The sequence below is a fragment of the Myotis brandtii genome, unplaced genomic scaffold, assembly GCF_000412655.1.
Source record: "Myotis brandtii unplaced genomic scaffold, ASM41265v1 scaffold686, whole genome shotgun sequence".
NCBI classification, from domain to species: domain Eukaryota; kingdom Metazoa; phylum Chordata; class Mammalia; order Chiroptera; family Vespertilionidae; genus Myotis; species Myotis brandtii.
Genome location: NW_005370683.1, coordinates 1,307,640 through 1,316,089, shown reverse-complemented (window position 1 = coordinate 1,316,089; position 8,450 = coordinate 1,307,640).

Here is an 8,450-nt window from a genome sequence, read left to right as displayed (position 1 = left end):
CCGTGACCCCCTCTCGGGCCAAGGCGGACCGGATCCCAGTGGCACGGGCGCAGCGCGGCCCGGAATCACTCTAGAAACTGACTCAGCGGACCCGGCCCGCCGAGTCCCCAGGCCTGGAGCCCAGCAGAGGCCGGAGGAGGTGCGGGGTCTGCGGCTGGGCAGGCCACCCTCTCCAACCCGCCAGCCTGGGCTCCCTCAGCCCCGTGGAAGGTCTGGGAATTGGGAAGAGGAAAAATGAAAGCTGCCTCCTATCTCCAGATCTAAGAATAGAAATCTGGGCGTTGGGAAAAGAGGACACCGCCCAGCTGGCCCCTTTTTGGAAAACATTCTCTTTAGAGTTCCCCCCTGTAGGAAGATGAGTAATTTCCCCTAAAGGATGGAGAGAGATTTTTTGCAAAAAAAAAAAAAAAAAGAAAAAGAAATTAATTTTGCAAGCCATCTGAATACTTTTCTATGGTCGCTGCAGCCCTTTGTAAGGGAAGAAATTTTTAAAAAAAATGTTTTCCCTTTTAGTTATTTGAAGTTCTGTTGGCTAAAAATCCACTAAAATTAACTTTTAAATTTTTGAGTTTGCACTCAGGAGAATCCTGATCATTGGGGCACAAGAGAAACACAAGGTAACCTGAAGTGAAAAGGTGAGAGATGCAAACCTTAATAAACATTGTTCTCTTGGTATTCAAAATTATGAGTATGCCTGGCTAGAACCCTAAAGTTAAAGAAAAACAGTAGGAAACACTGTAACTGTAAACCAGGCTAATTAAGGCATCTATTGCCTTCAGATGGTTTGTCCTGGGGGTCATTTACAAAGTAGAGGACTGGACTGGGAAGTTGAGTATTTCACATTTGTTTTCAATTCTGTTACCTCATCCTGATGGCAATGCTAAAATGGATAAGCCAGCTACTTATCTTTCGTTTACTAATGAAGCAATGGAGATGTAGAGGTGATAAAAGAGCATCCTTGGAGTAGCACAGATAAGTTGAGGGCCGTGACTTAAACCCAGGCAGATTGCCTAAAGCCCACCTGAAGGTTCTTTGCACTCTACCACTTTAATCAAGATGAGCAAGATTGGTTATTGGGGAGCACACAAGACTTGGTTGGAAAGTTTGTAAGGAGGACATTCCAAGAAACGGAAAGTGCTGAAGGCGGCATACCCTGTTTATCGGAATTCCAACTTAGGGGAGTGCCGAAGGCGATGCCCCTAATTATTCCTTGAACTTTCCAAACAAGTCTGTGCATGTGCAGACCCCCGGGTGTTTACTGGAATCCTTATGCTTAATCTTTAGGTGTCCTTGCTTAAAGGACATTGCAGACACATGTGTCCTTTCAATATTACTTACCCTACTGACTGTATCAAAAAGATAAACTTTATCTCAAATTGCTGTTACAATAAAAGCCTAAAGAGGCAGGCAATCCAGGCTGTCTGGTTCCTTTAGCCAGGCAGCCCCTTAGCCCTCTCTTTCACAGAAAACATTGTGTCAGAGCAATCCATTCATCCATAGCAGGGTCTGCTGGTCAGCCCCAGCAGTTGGTAAGAGTGGAAATTTAAATTCAACCTGGATATCATGAACGTATTTTGTTATCCTAAAGACTTTTTATCTTTTACAGATGCATACTAAAATATTTGCAATTGGAATGCTAGAATGTTTAGAATTAGCTTCAAAGTAATCCAGGGTTGGGAACACAGTGAAATGGAAAGAAGTGGAGATGAAACAAAACCAACTTCTGAATTGATCATTGTTGGAAGAAAAGTGATGGGTTCATGTAGTCTAATGTACTATTTCCTCTGCGTAAAATATTCCATAATGAAAACTAGACAAAAAAACTCTCAACCTTGTCATCTTTATCGTACTTGCAGTATATCCTTTCCTTTCTATTTTCTGAACATGTTTCAACTTCTAACTAACAAATCAAGCAATCCTGGTAATTCTCCCTTTCATGCCTCCTTCCCAAAGTTCCTCTGCATCAGTTTCTCCTTCCCAGTCTCCTGGATTATTATCTTGCAACAAATCAAAACCTAGCTTCCTCCCAAAGAGAACTAAATCTAAGTAAAAAGGTGTCCCCTCTTTTCCTCAATTCATTCATCCATCTATTAGCTATTTATTGTCCACTCTCTGTTAGCCAGACTGGGAGTAAGCAATATAGGAACCCGAATTCTCTGTTGGGAGCACTCTCCCACACTACTGCAGTCAGAGGTCAAAGTATCCTCTTAGCTTTCAGAAATGTTTCATTGATTGACTAAAATATAAGACATTCATGCTTCGGGTAATTAACAAGACTGAAAAGGAAGGATACAGAGACAAATTCACGATCCAGGTGGTGTTCAGTGGAGAATTAAATAGTGCCAGAACACTTGGCTAATTTCCTGAGAAGAAAAAAATAAAATGGATATTGCTAATTATAGCAAAGGCCAAACAAATTTCAGATGGGTTAAAGTTAAATGAAAATGATTTTAAATAGAAAATATAAATTAGTATTTATTTAATCTTGGCAAAGGAAACATAAAAGCTAAGAAAGAAATCACAGAAGAGTAAGTATATGTGACTCCACAAACATTTTTTTGCAGTCAAAGAAAAAATAAATGAAACAAAAGCAAATGAAAAACTGAACAAGAAAAAGGTTGCAATACATATGGCAAAAGTTAAGTAACCTTGATCTCTCAAAAGTTCTTACAAGTCATTGGGTAGAGGAGACACTCTACAGATACCCCAGGAGAAAAAGGGGTGAAAGTTTTGAATAGGAAATTTGCTGTGAGTGGACAATAAGTATAAGAAATGTATGTTCATATACAGTATGAATACAGTATGTTCAATATATAAAATTTGTGTACCTAAACACCAATAACAGTTATAAAATGTAATTTTATGTGTTTTTATGTGTGAATACAATAAAAACAATGAGAGAAAACTTAGAAATTAACCCCACAAAATATTTTCAAAATATTTTATGAAGGAATTATTAAACTATATTAAAAGGTATTAACAAGATGCAAATAAATAGTCCATATTAATTAATAAAATAAAACACACAAAAATGTCAGTTCTTCATAAAGTAATACAAAACAATGCAAATCCAATGGAATCCTCAGAAAAAAAAAATTATGTAGATTTCAACAAGCGTGGAGAGCCTAGAATAGCCAAGACATTATTGAAGAAAAACAAAGCGAAATAACAGCCCAATTAGACATTGACTCAGGGGTCTCTACTAGGGTTTATCAATTTCCCAGAGGAAGAAAAAGTACCTGATGATGTCTTCCTGTAAATTAGAAAAATGTGCCCCTCCTTGCAGACAGACAGAGCCCTATGCCAGGGTGTACAAAGCAGGAGGTAGATTTCAGGCACCACCTGTCCCTTCAGCTTGTTGGTCATGTGGATTATAGAGAGCAAGAAAGGGGGCCTTTAAGTCCACGGGCACATGGATCTGTGCCAAATTTGCCATGCTCTCTGGGAGAAGGCTTCTTGGAAGAGAGCCATCCAGACTGCTTCTGATTTTCTCTGTCTTGAATTTTATATATTCTTTAAGTGTTCCATGATCAATTATGCGACACCCTCAAAACCAGAGCCAAATCAGAGTAAACAGAACTGGAAGTACTACAAGATATCTGAAACAGTTTAGGTCAATTCCAAAAGAAAAGGATCAGAAAGGGAACATTTTGATAGAAAACTAGAATAAAAATGTATTGACAGTTAAGGCAACCATCTTCTCTAAAAGCATATCAATTTAGCCCTATTCATTCAGTAAATACTTATTGATTGATCACCTACTGGATAGTTATGAGCTAGTGAGATTAGTGCCTTTTCTTCTAGTATCTACTGCCAAATATTGCCAAGATGAAAAGTTTATTTAGAGAATAATAGAATAGAATAAATAGAAAGGATACTCAAATATGTCAGTCTTTTGCTGACAAATTTCTTCTGTGACTCCATCCAATTGCTGAAAATTGACAGAAATAAACTGAAAAAGTTTATACTATGTTTAACATAGAAAGTAACATTAATGTGTTAAAGTCTTTTAAAAAGGAATTTTTAGAAGTTGAAAATTGGATAAAGGCCCTGGTCAGTGTTTTTCAGTGGTTAGAGCATCAGCCTGCCCACCGAAGGGTCATGAGTTCAATTCCCCACCAAAGGGCACATACCTGGGTTGCAGGTTCCATCCCCAGCCCTCCTGGTCAAGGTGGTGCTGGAGGCAACCAATCCATGTCTCTCTCACAATGATGATATTCTCTCTCTCTCTCTCTCTCTCTCTCTCTCTCTCTCCTCCCTCCTACCCTTCCACTCTCTCTAAAAATCATGGAAAAAATATCCTCAGGTAAGGATTAACAAAAAATTCCTAAATTAAAATTTTAAAATTGGATAAAGGAATCAAGGAATGCCTTGAGAAAAGATGTATAAAGAATCAAGGAATGTTCACCTTTATTTTTCTGATTTGAAGAATAAACAGAAGAAAATGACAGAGGACATTTTCATACAACAGGTTAGTACAAATGTTGCAACTGAAAGATGTCTCAATGCTAAAAAATAATAATTAATTAATGCCAACGTCCTTTAGGAATGTTTATAGCAAGCTCGCTAGACACGAGGCTAAAAAAGGAAGTCACAGGTGATCCTTGCAATACAAAATTACACAGTTCACCATATTCCATAGTAGAGGTCTTGCAAAATAAGAGAAATAGAAAAGATGGAAAAGGTAACAGAAGTCTACTGGCTGCTAAAGCTAAATCGGTTTTTTTTCATTGTTATACATCAGTGGTTCTCAACCTTCCTAATGCCACGACCCTTTAATACAGTTCCTCATGTTGTGGTAACCCCCAATTTCATTGTTACAAATTGAACATAATTAAAGCATAGTGATTAATCACAAAAACAATATGTAATTATATATGTGTTTTCTGATGGTCTTAGGCGACCCCTGTGAAAGGGTTGTTTGACCCCCAAAGGGGTCGCAACCCACAGGTTGAGAATCGCTCTTATACATTCTACATACATACACACACACACACACACACACACACACACACATATATATATACACACACACTTTCTGTCTATAAATTATCCCAAAAAAGAGTAACAACTTTTTTCAAAGGTTAGAATCTTCAAGTCCTGAGCACTTGCTACAGCAGAAAGAAGAGGGAAAAAGAGAAACCATAGCCTGCCAATGTCAAACGAATAACCATGAGAGAGTGACAGTGCTTCACTGGAGTGTGATTTTTTTGTGCTTCTGGCTCATGGGTATTATGTCAACATCCTGGGTGGACTCAAGGCCATTTTCCTCAGTGTTCAGCAAAGATTATGTAGGCCAGGAGGGATTTCGTGCATAGTTTTAAATGGCTACATAGAAAATAAAAGGGGGTACGGGCAATTGGAAATAAAAGGAGACAATTTACTGAGCATCTATGAATCCTACCTTATGCAAGATATTTTACATATAAACTTGTTTAGACACAAGAACCCTAAGAGGCTGCTATAACCATTTTGTTAAAAAAAAAAAAGTGTTAGAAGAGTTATATATTGCCTAAGTAAGAGGTGGAGCTGGGATTCAAACACATAACTATGTAACTTTGAAACAACTCTGACCAAGAAGGACTGGGCCATTACAGGCATCATTCTGTGGATACAGAGAGATGCACCAAGCACTGTGGCAAGTATGGGACCCAGAGTATAACAGCAATGGTTGTTAGGATTTGCTTTGGCTCAGAGCATAATGAAACCACAAGTATGAGTCTCTCTCACTTTAACTCATCACTTAAAAATAACAACATGAGAAGACCTGTTTTCAAAATTGAGAACTAAATTTGGGTTCCTACACAGTTAAGTGACACACCATAAAAGGTAATCCACATTTTGTTGGCCAGACTAGGGGTCCATGGAGATGCACAGCAAACAGCCATTTGCGGGAGTTGTCACCCCCGGCTTGGGCCAACATGGGGCCCTTCATGTTCTTCCAGACATGCCTGGGTCCGCAGGAAGTATATCGTATGTGCCCCCAAATATTCTTTTGGTTACCAAGTAGAAACTAACTTTACTTTTTTCTGCTCTTCATTGATTGGATTATAAACTCCATGATTTTCTCACTCCTGTGCCCTCAGAGTTTAGCCAAGTTCCTTAATTCACGAAGATAGTCAATGAGTATTTCATAAATAGGGAATTGTGGGGAAGCATGAGACTTGGTTGGAAAGCATGTAAGGAGGATATTCCCAGGAAAGGGAAGGGTGTAGAAGGCCACCTGCCCTGTTTATCAAATTCCGACTTAGGGAAGACTTAGGGAAGTGTCAAAGGCAGCGTCCCTACTTATTCCTTGACAAGTCTGTGCATGTGCAGACCCCTGGTGTTTACTGGAATCCTTATGCTTAATCCCTGGATGCCCTTGCCTAGAGGACAATGTAAACACATGTGTCCCCCCAAGATTACTCACCCTACTGATTGTATCTAAAAGATAAACTTTATCTCAAACTGTAAAAAAAAAGCCTAGTGAGGCAGGCAATCAGGGGCTGCCTGGCTCCTTCAGCCAGGCCATCCCTTAGCCTTCTCTTCCACAATGAAACAGTAATCATTCATCTGTCGCTCAGGGTCTGCTGGCCAGCCCTAGCAGACCCTGAATTGCCCTTGTTTCTGTCACAGCAAAACAAGATGACTACAGCTGACCAACAATTTGTTTAAGCACAACAACCCTAAGAGGCTGCTATGAGTCCTATTTTTCAAGAAATAGTGTTAGTGCCCTAGTTGGTTTGGCTCAGTGGATAGAGTGTTGGCCTGCAGACTGAAAGGTCCCAGGTTCTACCCCAGTCAGGGGCACATGCCATGGTTGCAGGCTCAATCCCCAGTAGGGGGCGTGTAGGAGGCAGCTGATCAGTGATTCTCTCTCATCATTGATGTTTCTATCTCTTTCTCCCTCTCCCTTCCTCTGTGAAATCAATAAAAATATATATATTTTTTAAAAGAAATAATGGCCCTGACCAGTTTGGCTCAGTGGATAGAGCGTCAGCCTGCAGACTCAAGGGTCCCAGGTCCGATTTCAGTACCTTGGTTGCGGGCACATCCCCAGTGGTGGGTGTGCAGGAGGCAGCTGATCGATGTTTCTCTCTCATCAAAGTTTCTAACTCTCTATCCCTCTCCCTTCCTCTCTGAAAAAATTAATAAAATATATTTTTTAAAAAAGAAATAATGTTAGAAAAAATATATATTGCCTAAATAAGAGGTGGAGCTAGGCAATTACTTAGGCAATATATAAGGCGGAGGGCACCATTCCCCCGACCCTCCACCCCCGCCCAATGGCTGAAGCCAGGGAGACCAAACCCAGTTCCTCCAAATCTGTCCTTGCATGTAGCCAGATTCCGCTGATGCCAAAGGTGCTGCTGCCAAAGCTGCTGGTGCCCTCTGTATGCCATGACTACCTCACAGTGATGTCAATGATATACTGATGTTAGTTTTCATTTACCTAATTTCTGCAGTCCTCTTGTTTCATGTCTCGGGCTAGAGGACAATCTATATGACAGATACTGTGCTATTCTCAGAAATACCTCCTCACCCCTCTGAATTTTGTCCCATTGTCTTTGAAATAACCATGTCTCCATAATTCTTTTTTCCTCTTAGAATAACCATTCTTAACTGTATTATATATGTATTTGTTATCATACACAAGCCTATCATATACATGCATACTAGTATGTATGTATATATACATATATAATACATAACAGCATATGTAGTACATATTGCCTGTTTATTATCTATAATAATAAAAGCATAATATGCTAATTAGACCAGATGTCCTTCCGGATGATCTTCTGGACAAAGCTGGGGCTGCGAGGGAAGCCTGGGTCCCAGGTGCTGGTGGCAGAGGGAAGCTGGTGCCAGCAGCCAGGGGAAGGAAGGCCTACCATTGCATGAAGTTCATGCATCAGGCCTCTAGTATAGTACATATTATATTACATACCATATAGTATACGTATTATATATTGAAATATAATCCCAACACTTATGTTACATAATTATATATAGTTTGTTATATTATAACTAGAGGCCCGGTGCACAAAAATTTGTGCACTGGGGGGGGGGGGAGGGTATCCCTCAGCTCAGCCTGCACCCTTTCCAATCTGGGACCCCTCAGGGGATGTCTGACTGCCAGTTTAGGCCTGATCCCTGTAGGACATCCCTCTCACAATCCAGGACTGCTGGCTTCCAACCGCTCACCTGCCTGCCTGCCTGATTGCCCCTAACCACTTCTGCCTGCCAGCCTGATCACCTCCTAACCACTCTCTTGCCAGCCTGATCAATACCTAACTGTTCCCCTGCCGGCCCAATGGCTCCCAACTGCCCTCCCTTGCCGGCCTGGTTGCCCCTAACTGCCCTCCCCTGCCAGCCTGATTTTGCCCCCAACTACCCTCCCCTGCAGGCCTGGTCACCCCCAACTGACCTCCCCTGCCAGCCTGGTCACCCCCAACTGACCTCCC